Here is an 18,023-nt window from a genome sequence, read left to right on the forward strand (position 1 = left end):
GCAAAATGTTCATTTCTGATGAGGAAACCTGTTTCAGTAACTTTGAGCTTGAACACAACTGTAACAAGAAGTGATGATGAAAAACATCACAGACTTGGACAAGTATATGTACCAAGGTTCTCACTCAGTTTTTTATAAATTAGAGAATGGTGCCGGGCGATGGTGGCGCATGCCTTTAATCCCAGCACTCAGGAGGCAGAGGCAGGCAGATCTCTGTGAGTTCGAGACCAGCCTGGTCTACAGAGCTAGTTCCAGGACAGGCTCCAAAGCCACAGAGAAACCCTGTCTCGAAAAAAAAAAAATTAGAGAATGGCAAAAAAAAAAAAGAAAAGTAAGAATGCACCCCCCCCACCACCAATGGGTCATTGTTTTCTCTTAATTGTTACTTGGATCTACCACATGGGAAGCATTAGCTTTAACACAAGGCATGATATTGAACACTTGGCTTATCTTATTTTATTGTTTTTCCAAGGGCTGATATGTGCTATAGAAGTACAAGTGCGCTCACACAAATGCTCAGTGGCATGGTCAGTACTTAATTCTTAGCCACGGTCTTAGATCTGGCCTCTTTGCTGTGTTATTTCTTATGTGTAGAGACTTTTAAAACCAACAGTACTGAATTGGTTTTTTTTTTTTCTTTTTGGTTTTTCGAGACAGGGTTTCTCTGTGGTTTTGGAGCCTGTCCTGGAACTAGCTCTTGTAGACGAGGCTGGTCTCGAACTCACAGAGATCCGCCTGCCTCTGCCTCCCGAGTGCTGGGATTAAAGGCGTGCGCCACCACCGCCGGGCAACAGTACTGAATTGGGTCTCAGAAAATCTATATTTGAATTTCACCTTCTAGTCTTATAAATCTAAGGAAGCTGGTTTCTTCTTTAAGAGGGACTCAGAATTTTTGACTATCAGACACTTTGGAGGAGCTACCTAACCAACATAAGATCTCCTTGATAACCTTACAGTAAATATTGAGATTCATCGCTGTTTCTCACCAGCGAATCCAGCACTTATGACTTTTGCGAGCCAGTTTGAATGGCAGAAGTCAGAAACATAGAAAGATGAGAAATATATTTTATACTGAACTTCTCCCTAAGATGTTGAAATGATCTATAACTGAGTCTGGAGAGGCTTTATGGTATGTACTACAGCAAAAGGGAGTTTGTGGATATGATCAACTTAGTTAAGAGAGCCGAGATGTAGACTCTATCCTAGATTTTCCAGACATACACAGTGTCATCTTAAGAGTCTTTATGAGAGGGAAATAGAAAGATGAGTGTGACAAGGGACACGAAGGTGAACTGATGAGCTGGGTATTCAAGCAGCCACTACGGTTGAAAAAGGTAAAGATGTAGCTTCTCCCCCAAAATCTCCAGAAGATATAGTTCCCACATCAATATGTTTACTTTAGCCCAATGGAACTAATTTCAGACTTTGCCTCCAGAATGTAAAGACAACCCATCTTTTTAGTTGTAAGCCACTGTATTGTGGCATATTTATTACAGCAGCAGCAAGAGACTAATAAAATGCCTACAGTTCCAATGTAAGGATGGTTTGAAGAGGCACCAAAGAAACTGAAAGACCTGTGGGCATGTGATTCCAGCAATCCTAACAATGCTGACCTCTGTAAATAACAGTGATGCATACTGAGAAAAAGAGAGAAGCTTGGAGGTATGTGTTAGAAGCAAGGCTGGTTGGACTTGCCAGATTCCCTTAGCTCCAAAACCACTCTTTGCTTTGGCAGAAGTAGGAAGCCCTGGGTACTACTTGGCACACTGCAACCATCAGTCCTCATCAGTCAGGGCTGCTAAACTAGGTGGCCAATTTGACAGATAAGAAACTTACCAGGCAGACACATCTAGGCACTAGAAAAACAGCTCATAGCCCAGAATCTGCCAGTCTATGGCCAACTTTGCTCTGCAAGGGCTTAACAAGAAGAAAAGCAAGACCAAGGATAGCAAGTAGAACACGCATGGATGCCTTCACAGGTAAAGAATAATTCCAGTTACATATAACTTCTTTATAGGAAGTGGGCATGCTATTCCTCATAGTAGAAGAGAGGAAAAGCAATCATTTTCTTATACAGTGCCACTTCTCAGACCTTCCTGGGCACTACTTTCAGCACTCTGCCTTGTACCAATGAGGGAACTACCAGGCTGACTGTAATGAGGCTTTTAAAATCTCAACTGGAGGGGGCTGGAGAGATGGCTCAGAGGTTAAGAGCATTGCCTGCTCTTCTAAAGGTCCTGAGTTCAGTTCCCAGCAACCACATGGTGGCTCACAACCATCTGTAAAGAGGTCTGGTGCCCTCTTCTGGCCTGTAGGCACACACACACACACACACACACACACACACAGAGAATATTGTATACATAATAAATAAATAAATAAATATTTAAAAAAATCTCAACTGGAAGACAGAAGAGAGGCAGAGAAGAGAAGAAACCCCACAGGGGTCCAGAATTGATGACAAGCCATATAATCAACACTGCCTTCTCAGAGAGAAGTACATCTTTAGGCACTGCATGCATGTGGTACACTTACATGCAGCAAAACATAGGCGTAAAATAAATATAAATAATTCTTCAGAAAAAGAAAACCTTTAGCCCTAGCTTCTAATTTAAGAAATATTTCATCACAAAGGCCTAAATGGAATTACTCTGATGAGCACTAAGGTCCACTTGGGATGCCACATTTCAGACGCAGGGAATGCTAAGTGGAGTGGAGCTTTTGTGCCAGCTATTAGTTCTGATCTCTTTGACTTAATGCTGGGTCTATTCGTTCTATAAAAGAAAGGGAGTTTTCTGCCTCAGTACCATTTGCTTTTGCACATTCATTCAGGAAGTCTTATAGCAGCCTGCCCTTCCCAGATATTGTGAGAGAGGAAAGTAAGCCATCCCTCATTGAAGATGTTGAAAGCCTGGATAAAGGGGAAAGCATAGGCACAAAACATGACATTCAGTATTCCCGGGGTTTATTTAAAAAATAATGTCTTCTTTAATTCAACGAATGAACATTAAGCATAGTTTAAGGTAGCAAGAATACAGAAGTGATGAAGAAAGCTACTTGTTCTCATGGGGCAATATCATCTTTATATCAGTAGAAACTTAAATAGAATGTTAGCTTTAAAAGTGACAACCACAGTTAGGAGAACAGAACTGGGGTTGGATGAATGTTGAATAGGAACAGCCATTTGGGTACACTTCTCCGAGGAGAGACCACCGTCTCACTAAATGATGAGACAGTCGTAGCCAGTCATGTCCTAGAGAAAGAACAACACAGGATGATGAAAAAACTATAAAGGCCCCAGGGTGAGAGTCTAGGGGTCTCATGAGAGACGTGATAGTTCAACCGCAATGAATGAATAACAAAGCAGAAGTTGAAGGTTGGAGCTAGAAAAGCTAGAGATGCATTTAGTCAGAAGCAGAGCATGTCAGGATCAAGTCCTGAAGCCTGAAAATCAGCGGCTACTTTTATGATGGGGGCCATCTTAAAGCCAGCTTTTGGCTGGATACTGGTTCTGTAAGAACAGACCACTTAGAATGTAGAGCAGTTTGTGACTTAATTTTGTCAAGTCCTATTTAAAAAAAGAAAAAGAGCCTAAGGAAGATTTCTATAACAATAGTAGGAACTAGTGCTACCTTTGACAAGGAGACACCCCCTGAAGCTTCTTATTGAGTGGTAATTATTCATCTTCATGTCTAACTCTGCTCTGAGAATATGGGCTATAAAAGAACATTAAATTGGGCTTGAAGTATGCTGGCTGCAATCTAGAACTACATAAAAAATTCCAGGCTCCCCATTTAAAGTAAAGATTAAATGCTTTTTAATTATTTTCTACCCACTATCTTGGTCTTGATGTATTGCTGTGTTCTATATTAATTAGTTACTGTTGCACTTCCATAGGTATCAGATGCCTCCTTCCCACTTTTACTCTCTCGTACCCATGACCCACAACCTGTCAAGAGTAAAGGGTAGCTGACACTAGGAAGAGGCTAAGCAGCAAGAGCGTAAGACTGTCCCACAATGACAAGGAAGGTGATTTGAATTAGGGTCCGACATTAATGGGATAATGGACCACAGTCCAATTACACTCTACAGTAACTTATTTATAACACACAAACTCAAAGTGCAACAATTAAACCATTTTAAGAGCAGGATTATATCCTTCTGCTTAGCACACCATGACACCTTCTTTGTGTTTGGGCCAGAAGAAAAGAAACTGCATCCCACTATAGACTTTTATCCTTAGGTACTAAACTGTAGCAGGCTACAGATAGATGAAGTGTTACCATTGTGGGGAACAGAGTAGAGGGTGTACATATGAAGTTCTCTACATTACAGTTTACCCTCCACACCTCTGTCTGGAGCCAACCAATAACAAAAGTATTCGAAAAATTGTACCTGTACTCAACATGTATACCTTCTTCTTTTCATTATTATCTAAGTAATCCAACATAATCATTACTACACAACATGTATATTGTATTAGATAACTTGGGGCAATCTGAAATATATAGGTGAGTTTGCATAGGTTATATACAAGTCATGTATCATTTTTGATGGGCTTAATACTCTTCAGATGTTGCTATCCACAAATGGACCATGAAACAACTCTCTACCAATATGGAGGATGACTGCATGTTTTCTGGTGAGCTTACAGTTGTTTAAAAGTGTAAATTTATATATAACTTACATACAAAGGTATGTATATGCATGTCTATGATACTTCTTGAAAGAAAGGAAAGAGGGAGGGAAGCAATGAGGGAGGAAGAGAATCCAAGAGCAAGAATCAGAAGATAAAATTAACAGCTCTCAGATGTGTTCAGTTAAACCAGGCAAGGTATCAAGTGACCTCAGCTGGAAGTACAGACCCTGTCCCGAGGCTGTGAAAAGATGAAAGAAGACTAGGTAAGCTCACTTTCCAAAAGTAAATGACTGCTCAGCTTCTTCCTGGAGACCCTTATTTTTCTCTGTCCAAATCCAACAAGTAATCGTGTAGTTATTACCCTCTTGTAGAAGGAATACCCTGCCCATGATTTCTGATGTTACCATGAGAAGATAGCATTTTATGCATGGCACATATTCTTAATGCTGACAAAATTTGAAACTAGTCTTTACCAAGAATGGCAGGTACTTCAGTTTAAAAAATTAAAGTAATAATATCTGAGGCCACAGACTAGGCAAAGTTTCATAGCCCATATGTTGTAACTTTCTTGTTTTTTAAACCTAATTTGTGGATATATATTTACCTTATTTATGATTTTGTATATGATGGTTATAGAATACTATTCTAAATTTGCATAATTATGGTTGGGATAAAAGGTGACTGTGAGGTCTTGAAGATATTGGGGCAATCTAAGTTCACACATGTAAAGAAATTAGTACCATTCTTGGAAGAAAAATAGGTAGAAAACCAAATAATAACTCTGCTTATTGCTAATGTAACTGAAAATATTTTCACCAAATCACTTTTTCCCGTCCTAAACTATTGCCCCCAGATACCAGCCAGAGAAGTCTTAAATTTTTCTTAGTATTTTGCTAGTAGAATGAAAGTGTAACTTATGCAGTTAAAATATTTTGTAAGAAAATATCACTTGGTTCTGGGGTTCAACACGCTTTTCTTTGAAGTAAGATTAGAACCAGTCAATTCTGCTTTTGTGCAAATACTGAGCAGAATACATGCTAAATAAATCTATACCACATCCCAAAGCCTTGGTCTAGACGCAGTGATTGGAACGCCTTTGATGCATCTTTAAACATTCTGAAGTACCCCATATTCAATAATCTGTCCTGAGTAGAATGCCCTATAAATCTAGGCTTCCATCTTAGAGGAGACCTAAGTATTAAAATAAGGCAATGCTACTAGAAGAACCATTCCCCCAACTTCAGGGAGAGGTGAAATTAACAGAGGCAGAATGAAGCCTACTCGTTTCTATAATGAGGGACAAACATTATTGCCAAGTAATACAGTAAGAAGCCGGATACTTAAACCATAAGAAACAGTCATGCTGAGACGGATGAGAGCAATCCCCTTAACAGCTTATCAACTGCTAAGAGAGCATTTCCTCAGGACCTAGCACTGCCCCAGCTCCAACATGGGGCAAGCAGCAGAAGCCTACTCTGATGAGCTTATAGGCACAAGAATCTATAAGATGTAAAAAAACCAGATTGTCTAACAAGAGATTAAGAAGGCCAGTGCTAGGTTGTCAAGACGCTGAGTCCCTAAGGAGCTTACGAAACCTTTACTCTCAGCTAAGAGATCAGCATAATGACGTCTCTGGCCCCTAGGGTTAATGTGAATATGACATTTACTATGTCAGACATTTATAAAAGAAATCTCATTTCATGGAGACAGTGCTTGAGTAAATTTTTATTCACATCCTGATTTTTCCATCTATTAACAGCATTTCCTTAGTCAAATCATTTAACTCCACTGGCCTGTTTTTTTGTTTGTAGAACACAGTGAATGAGGTGCTCATCGTATACTGCTTTGTAATGTTGTCGGAATGATTAAGGAGCATTAGGACAAATATTTCAGGAAGAAGAATCTGGGCCAATGAGTAATTTTCACTGGAGAAAAAGTTAAAGACCATGCAGAAACCATTTGTATTATTTTAATCACTGGACAAGTAAAATTGCCTAATTGATAGTATCCGAGTCTTTTAGGTGACTTCTGGAGATTAGACAAAAGAAAGAGGTAGAAATTCCTAGCCAGAACTTTGATCATGACAGAGCAAACACTGTAGAGATACGTACTCTGATTCTTTTTCTAACCTCCCTACAGGGGCTTCACTGTAACTCACAGACAGGGTCTCTCTTCTGAGATATCTATGAAAGGATTCTCTGCCATTAACTAAAGATACTGATTCAGCAGACCACTATAAATTTCAGATTCACTAAGATTTCACATAGGAAGTTAGCATGAATTATTTTTTCTTGCCTTGTTTATATTTATGTTTATATCTTTTGATAAGGGGGTACCCTAATCTTATGGGCTCTTACTTGTGAACAATAAGCCATACTTCCAATTTGCTAATGTCATTTGATGCCTCAGAAGGGGAAAAAAGAAAATATTTAATTATATGTTGGTTGTGAAGAAAGCACAACCATAGAGTTATGATGGAGAATGTTCCAGAAGAGATGATTAAATAACAAAATTCATGAATAATAGAGTTTAAATATTTTTTCACAGAAAGGGGTGTGTGTGTGTGTGTGTGTGTGTGTGTGTGTGTGTGTGTCTTAGGTCATAGGGTTTTGTTGTGGAGAGACACCATGATTACAACAACTCTTTTTTTTTAATTTATTTATTTATTAAGGATTTCTGCCTCGTCCCCACAACCGCTTCCCATTTCCCTCCCCCTCCCCCGATCAAGTCCCCCCCCCCTCATCTGCTCGAAGAGCAATCAGGGTTCCCTGACCTGTGGGAAGCCCAAGGACTGCCCACCTCTATCCAGGTCTCGTAAGGTGAGCATTCAAACTGCCTAGGCTCCCACAAAGCCAGTACGTGCAGTAGGATCAAAAACCCACTGCAATTGTTCTTGAATTCTCAGTATTCCTCATTGTCCGCTATGTTCAGCTAGTCCGGATTTATCCCATGCTTTTTCAGACCTAGGCCAGCTGGCCTTGGTGAGATCCCAATAGAACATCCCCATTGTCTTAGTGTGTGGGTGCACCCCTCGTGGTCCTGAGTTCCTTGCTCGTGCTCCGTCTCCTTCTGCTCCTGATTTGGACCTTGAGATTTCTGTCCGGTGCTCCCGTGTGGGTCTCTGTCTCTGTCTCCTTTCATAGCCTGATGAAGGTTAATATTCCTGAGGATGCCTATGTGTTTGTCTTTGGATTCACCTTATTTAGCTTCTCTAGGAACATGAATTATAGGCTCAATGTCCTTTATTTATGGCTAGAAACCAAATATGAGTGAGTACATCCCATGTTCCTCTTTTTGGGTCTGGCTTACCTCACTCAGGATAGTGTTTTCTATTTCCATCCATTTGTATGCAAAATTCAAGAAGTCCTTGTTTTTTACTGCTGAGTAATACTCTAATATGTATATATTCCATACTTTCTTCATCCATTCTTCCGTTGAAGGGCATCTAGGTTGTTTCCAGGTTCTGGCTATTACAAACAATGCTGCCATGAACATAGTTGAGCATATACTTTTGTTGTATGATAGGGCCTCTCTTGGGTATATTCCCAAGAGTGGTATTGCTGGATCCAGGGGTAGGTTGATCCCGAATTTCCTGAGAAACCGAAACACTGCTTTCCAGAGTGGTTGCACAAGTTTGCATTCCCACCAGCAATGGGTGAGTGTACCCCTTTCTCCACAACCTCTCCAGCAAAGGCTATCATTGGTGTTTTTTATTTTAGCCATTCTGACAGGTGTAAGGTGGTATCTTAAAGTTGTCTTGATTTGCATTTCCCTGATCGCTAAGGAAGTTGAGCATGACCTTAAGTGTCTTTTGGCCATTTGAAGTTCTTCTGTTGAGAATTCTCTGTTCAGATCAGTGCCCCATTTTATAATTGGGTTGATTAGCCTTTTACGGTCTAGTTTCTTGAGTTCTTTATATATTTTGGAGATCAAACCTTTGTCAGTTGCAGGGTTGGTGAAGATCTTCTCCCAGTCAGTGGGTTGTCTTTTTGTCTTAGTGACAGTGTCCTTTGCTTTACAGAAGCTTCTCAGCCTCAGGAAGTCCCATTTATTCAATGATGCCCTTAGTGTGTGTGCTGCTGGGGTTATACATAGGAAGTGGTCTCCTGTGCCCATGTGCTGTAGAGTACTTCCCACTTTCCCTTCTATCAGGTTCAGTGTGTTCGGACTGATATTGAGGTCTTTAATCCATTTGGATTTGAGTTTTGTGCATGGTGATAGATATGGATCAATTTTCATTCTTCTACAGATTGACATCCAGTTTTGCCAGCACCATTTGTTGAAGATGCTCTCTTTTTTCCATTGTATACTTTTAGCTCCTTTATCGAAGATCAGGTGTTCATAGGTTTGTGGGTTAATGTCAGGGTCTTCTATTCGATTCCATTGGTCGACTTCTCTGTTTTTATGCCAATACCAAGCTGTTTTCAATACTGTAGCTCTGTAATAGAGTTTGAAGTCAGGGATGGTAATGCCTCCAGACAAACCTTTACAACAACTCTTAAAAAGAAAAATTTTTAATTGGGGCTAGTTTACAGAGGTTTAGTCCATTATCTTCATGGTGGTATGCAGGCAAACATAGTACAAGAAAAGAAGCTGAGAATTCTACCTCTTGTTTACAGGCAGTAGAAGCAACTGTATTCCATATTTGGTGTAGCTTGAGCATTTGAAACCTCAAAACCCACCCATACAGTAAAGGACTTCCTCCAATAAGGCCATTTCTACTTTAACAAAAATATTCTACTCCACACGTCCTAATAATGACATTCCCTATGGCCAGAAATTCAAACACAAGAGTCTATGGGGGTCATACCTATTCAAACCACCAAAGTGTGTGTGTGTGTGTGTGTGTGTGTGTGTGTGTGTGAGAGAGAGAGAGAAAGAGAGAGAGAGAGAAACAGAGACAGAAAGACAGAGAGAGAGAATAGCCACTTTACAATAAATATATATTTTCATAGTAATACCTTATATGTGGCAAATGCCCATTAAAATTAATTGATAAAAATTTGATTTAAAAAAATGATCAAAGGAATTTAGTAGAAATTTCTCCAAAGATGTACAAATTGCCCACAAGCATGGGGAAAAGAACTCAGTGTCTCATCTCTAATAATTAGGAAAATAAAAATAAAAAATACATCAACACATAATTTCATACCCATTAGAATAGCAATTATTTAAAAACTAGGAAATAACAAGTATTGAGTACTGGAAAGGATAAAGAAAATGTGGGACCTTTGTACCCTGCTGGTAAAGTATATGATGCAATGATTGTTATAAAAGTATGGCAGCTCTTCAACATTAAAATGTACAATTACCACATGGCCCAATCATTCCACTTCTGGGAATGTAGCCTTGAAAACAAAAACAGAAACATGGACAGTTACTTGTAGATATGTGTGTAAAGCAGCATTATTCTTTATCACCAAGAGATAGAAGCAACTGAAGTACATATATTTATAGATGACAGGTAAAAATAAATGGATGATAGATACATAGATGATAGATAGATAGATAGATAGATAGATAGATAGATAGATAGATATTCAGTGGAATATTATTACATCTTTAACATATTTATCTTATTTTTAATTGTCTATAAGTATGTGGGTGTCTGTGTGTCTGCATATATGCACATGAGTATAGAAAGCCAGAAGACAACACTGGATTCCCCTGGAGTTAGAGTTTCTGTCAGCTGGGAGTCATTCAACATGAATTCTGAGAATCAAACTTGGGTCCTCTGAAAGAACAATACATGATGTTTATTGCCAAGTCACCTCTACAGCTCCTATCACATTTTCTTAAAAGAAAGTAAATTCTAACACATTCTGTAACCTTAAAGACATTATGCTAAGTGAACTAAGCTAGTCACAAAAGTTCAAATACTCTATGCTACCCTTGCCTAAGATTCTCAAGTGGTCAAGGTCATGGAAAGAGAAAATACAGGAGTGGCTGCCAGGAACTGGGGTAAGAGATTCAATATTGGTGACTTGGAGTTTCAGCTTGTGATGATAAAGAGTGTTCTTAAGATGATTGATGGAGATGGTTTCACTCAAAATGTTTAAAGTGATAAATCCTATGTAATATCTATGTAACCATAGTCCTGAATAATTAAAATTGAAAGTTTAATTTTGCTCCCTCAACTGCTTTATCTGGAAAAACTTCTCACAATGTTTCTGTTGAATGTGTTCCAACCTCCTAAGAAGGAAACATCAGGCTGACCTGAATGAATTTTCCCTCTGCTGAAGAGTCTTTCATCTCCATGCCCAAAGACAAGCATTAGGCTTCATTTTCTTCACACACAAAATATGGAGGGTGTTTTACCAAGTCACAGCATGAAACAGGATCATGTATGTAAAAATGACTGGCAAATAGTTCATACTCAGGAAGTTATTGTTCGTGACATTAGCATCATTTCTCCTACTTAAAATTCACTATGGGGGAAAAAAGTACATAGCAGAATCCCTGCGCACTATAAGAGCTCCACATCATCTTTTTAAAAGGAGATCCGCATACCGCCTACATAATTCAACACTGAGTAGCGTGACACAGGCATGCTTTGTGAGAAGACAGAGATTGATGGAAGTTACAAAGGCAAGATTTCAGGAAGAAAAGAAATTTAAGCAGGGACCTTGAAGGATGGTTGGGACTGGAATGGAAGACAGGAAATGGGAAAGTGATGGAGAACTTGAGCAGAGGCATGGAGAAGAATGGCGTGAGCCTGTGACACTTCCCTGCTCGTCTATTCATGACAGTCGTAAAAAGGATGGTTGGAAAACCAGGGGAAAGCATCATGGGTATATTTCTGATGGTCTCATACTATATCAATCTGAGTTAATGCAGTAGATAGACTGTATCTAGTGGAGTTTGGTAGGTAACTTCGTGGTTGGGCAGCACGCCTAAGTCTCTGGAACTGATCCCAAGCACAGAAGAGGATAGACAGAAAGGAAAGAAAGAAGGAAGGAAGAAAGGAATGGAGGGAGGGAGGATGAAAAGACCAATTTCTTCCTTGTAGAATGTCAGTATTTCTTTTTGAGTCCTTCAGACAACTGGATGAAACCCATTCAAATTATGAAGCCTTAACTGTTTAACTCAAATTCTCATCATTCAAACATTAATCATGGCTGAAAGATCACCTTCCTTAGAACACATAGAATTGTTTGACCAGACAATTATTACAAACTTAACAAAAAAATGAAATGTAACACAAGCAAGAAATATAATACAAAGAATTATTGCCTAAGAATATGAAAGAGGAACTGTAACTATAGATTAAATAGGGAACCCTTAAAGCTATCTTAAGACAGAAGAAAGAGGCTCAAAAAGGACGTATTTGGAGGGAAGAATTCAGAAATCATTGAAAAAGTTTGCTAGGGCTCACTGGATGTTGGAGTGCCCAATCAGAACAAATCAACAGTCTCTGGGGAAACAAAACCACAACAAAAAGCAAAATAACAGTGCTCAGGTGAACCTAGGTTGTGAAACAGGTATGCTGCAGGTCAGTGGTATGCAGGGTATCAGGTTACTGATGCTGCAGTGAAGTCCAGAGAACATGAGGCTTGCATCATGACAGCCATTAGAACTCTTAGTGCTTAGTTAAGCCATAACTGGTACTTGGGAATAGGAGGAAGTCCAGTGTGACGTAAGAGAAATGGTGGTATTCTATTTGATTGGGTAGTTGGTGAAGCCATCTTCTTTAGGGGCCCAGTGTTTTGAGTAACTCTTAGGGAAGAAAAAAATAGATTCTCAAATGTCTACATTCGCAGATCATAGAAGAGCATACAGAGCAGAAATCTGGACTAGCACCCCATCTGAATTGTCTGGGAATCCTGACCATGTCATTTTTATCCAAGGAAAGCCCTGGACTAGCTTCACTTACAATTAGAGAAAGTCTCAAGGGCTACAGGGTAGGAAACAACATTTTTAGGCTCTTCTGAACATCCACAAAACTCAAAAGGATTGTCATATTAAAGTACCAGAAGGCCAACAAGAGACACTCAGTCCTTATTCATAACTGATTGGCTTCTGTGTCTAGATCTCTGGGATGGAGTGGTAGAGCCTATTTTGGTGATGAATATTAGCCCACACTTTGAAAGGCAGAAGAGTCAACATTAACTGCTGGATGAGCCGAGACACTGGTATAAATGTCAAGAACTTGAGCATATCAGCTATTTGTTCAACTAGAGAGTACACTCTGGGAGCGCCCCTCAGGGATGTTCCAGGGGCTCACAGGGGGCCCTATCTGTCCTTCCATAAGCAGATTTCTGGTGATTTCCTTGAGTATCTTAAGTTTAAGTTCTGTTAATGGCCACTTTCCCACCCATACCGGCTTACCAGGTGCCCACCTAATGGACAGGACCCTGAGGACAGTGGCCTCTTTTTCTGGGGGTGAATCCAGGTGTTGGGGGTCTGCTTGATGATACCTTGCTCAGTTTCTCCCACCTTACACTTCTCTCTCAACCCAGCCATATCCTCTCCGGGCTCCACCTCCCTAGTGTTGGTATTAAAGTTATGTGACTCCCAAGTACAGGGATTAAAGGTAGGAGCCGCCATCACCTGGCACTGTTTCTCTTTTAGACTAGATCCATCTCATGTAGCCCAGGGTGTTCTTTAACTCATAGAGATCTGTCTACCTCTCCCTCCCGAGTGCTGGGATTAAAGGTGTGTGCCACCACTGCCTGGCTCCTGTGGCTAACTAGTGACTTAACTCTGCACTCTGATCTTCAGGTAAGATTTATTTGTTAGAGTGCAAACAAAATATCAGCACAACTCACCAATGCTCAGGTTGTTAATCTAGGCATGGGAAAGGCAGGCTTGACAAAGATTCAGTAGTTACCTCTCTAGGCAATTCAGCAATAACAAAGCCTGGTTCTCTGTCATGGAGTTAGCCTTTATCAGGGGGTGACAGGAACTTCTTAGCCCAAACATTTATATGCCATTTATAAATAGTCAGACATTGTCTTAAACACTTTACATCTGGTTAACTCTTAAAATAATTCTATTTTAGCCTGAAGGTGGTGGTACATACCTTTAATCCCAGCACTCAGGAGGCAGAAGTAGGCAGATCTCTGTGAGTTCAAGACCAGCCTGCTCTACATGAGCTAGTTCCAGGACAGGCTCCAAATCTACAGAGAAACCCTGTCTTGAAAAAACAAAAAAAAATAATAATAGCAATAATAATAATAGTTTGACTTTGCAGAAAAGAAATTGGGCACGGAGTGATTATGAAGTCAATAGCAAATCACCAATTGACCCACTGAGTAGTATAAGGAGTATTCAAGCACCATTGTAGAGTCAGTCCATCCACCAAAAAAATAAATACCATGGTAGTCCCTTTTTACCTATGATTTTACTTTCTGAGGTTTCAGTGTTTCCATAACCTATTATCAACTGTGTTTCAAAAACTGTAAAGGAAAAAGTCCAGAAACAAATAATCCATCTCATTGCAAGCCTTTCTGAGCAATACAATGTATCTCATCCCACTGCATCCCTCTCTGGACATAAAGCATGACATTTGTAAAGTACTGCACTCTATAGACTACCTTGCTATTAGTCACCTAGTAGCCATTTCGATTATCAGATTCCCTGTCATGGTGACATGGTTTTTGTTCTTATTACTTTAGTTAATTATGTTCATAATGTGTAGACATATTGATGCGAATGTGTGCCACAAAACCCTGAAGGATCAACTAAGTCTTGTGTTATATGGCAACATTGCAAGGCATGAAGAAAAATATTTATAGCCAGCATCAAGCACTTTCTGTTTCACATGTCCACTGGCGTCCTTGGAAAATATCCTGGGAGAATATGTGAGCCCTATCGTGCATTTAGACAGGGCACTTTAAAACAAGCATTTCATCAAAAAGCATATGGTACAAAATGCTTTTGTTTGACCCAAGACTTCCAGGCTGTTAATTCAGTTTCACTACTTCACAGCTTTTTAATTTTTAACAGTATGAGTGTGGAGACAAGGTCTTGCCATACACCTTTGGTTTTCCTTCTTCTCCCTGTGTAGTTTAGACAGGCCTCAATCTCATAATAATCTTGTGTTTATTGCGCAAGTACTGCGATTCAACGCATATGCCACCATTCCCAGTCCTTTAGTCTCCTTTTGTAAAGATAAGTATTGCATGGTAGTGGGTATCCTTTTAGGAGTAATTTGGGAGCCAAGGAAAATGTAACAACTAGGCCATTCAATTGAGAACATAAATTTCTCTTCAAAGCTGTAGAGTTGGGTAGTCCAAACTCAAATACTGTTGGCAACCTTCCTCTTGGCTAACTTTCAAGAAAAAACCTGTTTGTCTGGGCATAGCATCAGGATTTGCCCAACGACAACAAGCTCCTTTAGCTTCAAGAACTCCCAAGACGACAAACTCCTTTAGCTGCAAGGGCTCCTAGGGCCTCCTGGAGCCTGGAATCTGGCTGCTGCCAGGAAACAACATGGTGCAGTCAGCCTGTATTTATCACACTGCAAACCTGATTCCCCACTTCAGGCAAACTGACAAAGAAAGCACAAAATTCTCAGTTGGCAGCCAGTTACCTCTGTTGCTGTCACATCTGCAGCCAGGGATTTTTATAAAAACAGAGAAAGAGCCATAGCTCTCTGGAAAGATGAAATACCTTACGAGTGTACTTCTGCTTTAAAACGTGAATGGTTGCAGTGAAATTGCCTCCATCTCATTGTTTTTTAACCAAAGTAAAAGGGAAGGTCAAAAATCACGAAGCATTAACTGAGAAACTATTATTACACGTAAACAAGTGTGTGATTTTCATGTTCATTTGACTTTCTGTTTTCCATCATTTGCATCCTGCCCTGCCTGCCTGGGGGAGAAAAATGAAACACAAACAAACAACAAATAAATAAATGCATACACAAGTAATCTCAAATAATCTAGGGAGGGGCTTGTAGTCCCTCAAGAGTCATGGCTTCTATTTCTCCACAATACAAAGATAGCAAAAGGCACAGCAATGAAAGCCCTCCCTTCCCTCCTTCCTTCTCACCCATGCCTTTGACTTCTCCCCTGGTCCTAGGACATGGTCAATCATAAGCATCTTCTCATGACCATCAAAGAATGATGGTTTTAGTGGCAGGAAGGGTGAAGTTGTTTCAAACAGCCGCCTAGAGATAAAGGGTGCCCAGTGTCCTTAACAAAATTCTACAATTTTATTCCAACCCTCCAATTTCATTGCTTCTCAGTTCTGCAATGTATTCACCTTTACTGCGTTGCTACCCTTTAAGACAGTCTTTCTTTCTGTCTATATTTGTCTTGACTCTGTTTTTCTTCACTCAGAATGATCTCTTTCTCATGCTTTTCCTTGCCTCCTGAAAAAGTGAATTTTCAGAGTTGTACGCCCAGATAAAATGAAACATACACCCAGGGTCCCCATTTTATGTTTTTCCCTTTTCAAAGACTAGAGGTGTCAACAACAAATTTCTATCATATTAAAACCAAAATTTTGACCAAAACAGAAATTCAAAGGCATCTGCGGGTAGTTTTATTTTAGCAGAAATCCTCAAAAATACAAATGCCTTTGTCTTGTCTTTATTCTTCTCCATAAAGACAATCTATTTCAGAAGCACATTCACTCTAGGTTGGGTTTTTGTCATCATTATCTCTTGATGTTTCCCATGTCTGAACACTCTGACCTTTGGAATTCATTCTGTAAAAAATATAATTTCCATGATAGACAACCCCAACATTACCCAAGGTCTTCTGGTACAAACAGCCCGAGTTCTTTTATTCTCAGTCTATAGCTTCTGGACATCGCTAAACAATTCCTAGTTAAATCCCCTCAGCATCCATGCTATTTTAATCAATCCTTCACACAGACAGCAGCTGAACCTATGAACTGGCTCAGGAATAGAAAGCAGTGCCAGAGGATTTCTGTGCCTTGGACAAAAGAATATAAAGTTGTGGGGAATACAGCCTTGAAGAAATTTTCATTGTTCCATCACGGCTAAGACTTTTGGCGGCGTGTTAGGTAAGGGATCAAATAGAGGCAATTTAATATTTTGCCAAGGAAAAAGACTGGATTTGGCTCAAGGAAGTAGCTTTTTTGTTTGTTTGTTTTTGTTATTGTTTTTAAGGCATGACAGTAAAATTGAAGCCAGGTTTAATTGTCCTTTATCTCTAGAAAACATGTGATTGATGAGCCTGGCACCACAGTGCAGGCAGTATTAGGGTTAGAGCAAATGGAATCTCTTCTTCAACATCTGGATCTCACCAAGAGGGGTTTAAAGGTTCTTGTACCAGTGAAATGGAGATAAAAGAATAAGCTGAGAAAGCACAGCTGCAAGAGATCCCACACCTACTGCCATGCCCCGTGACCAAAGTTTCACTGCAGTTGCTACCAAGGACAAAGCAGGTTCATCAGCAGGGGATGAGAGGTAGCAGCTGGGATTAGAAAAAATGTCATCTTGGCCATGGTGCAGAGCCTGTAAGAGAAAGTATTCCTGTTTTTTAAGCCCAGTCCACTAAGTTGTTGTTCATTTTTCTCATACACGCGTAACTTGAGCAAATAGAAAATAACCTCTTAAATAACTAAGGGACCTATTCCTAGTTGTAGAGTTTGCCATGAGCAAACTCTTTTAAATTCTCCTACATCAAAGGATGTGGAAAGACCCTGAATTCCCTGAGTGACCACATCTTACTGACACTTCAGGACAGCATCACCTAGTCTGTTTAGTAGGCCCTCTCCAGACAGACTCGGGGGGTATTACTTACGGTGAACACATCAGTTGCTCACCAATAGAATAAGTTCATTAGATTCCATTTCTATTTCTGATTCACCGTTAAGATGCTCCTGAAGATACAACTAAGTAGCAAAAATTTTCAATAACCCAAGCATTCATCATTGATTCCAAAAACCAATAGTCCCTTGTATCCCAGTGGTCCAAGAAGCCAGACATAGATGTGGTACGGAAAGATGCTGATGGAAGACAGGGATCATGTTCTGTTTCTATGTCATCTGTGTAATAATGAAGCATGCCATTTGATCTAATAGTCTTTTTCTAAAACAGTGAATATTAAGATATAGTTTACGAAAACTCCATAAAAGTTTTGAGATACTACTTGTATTTGAAAAACATCCTTGCATCCATTCACTTATGTGCGAAAGACATGTGCACAAATATTCACAGAGGTGTTACTCAAAATAGCCCCAGGAAAAAAATCTGTCAGTTTATACAAAGGGAAACAAACTGTCACATCTTCTACAATAGAATATCACTGTCTTTAAAAAAAAAAGAATGAAGTGCTAATTCCTGCAACTTAAAAGTTTAAAAAAAATCACACTAACTAAAAAAAAAAACCCACAAGTTATATGGTTCCACTTATATTAAATATCCAAGAATTCCAAATGCATAAGAACACACAACATGTCTATTCAT

The 18,023-nt window shown here is 39.6% G+C and overlaps 1 protein-coding gene across 1 annotated transcript in view; it reads left to right on the top strand.

Annotated features, from left to right (window-relative positions):
- Window positions 1–18,023, top strand: part of LOC121433387 — a 135,019-nt gene that overhangs the window by 96,587 nt on the left and 20,409 nt on the right. The gene's annotated exons all lie outside the window — the stretch shown is intronic.

This window comes from Microtus oregoni, unplaced genomic scaffold (assembly GCF_018167655.1).
Source record: "Microtus oregoni isolate MIOR12 unplaced genomic scaffold, Mior012 000038F_ref0000394, whole genome shotgun sequence".
NCBI classification, from domain to species: Eukaryota; Metazoa; Chordata; class Mammalia; order Rodentia; family Cricetidae; genus Microtus; species Microtus oregoni.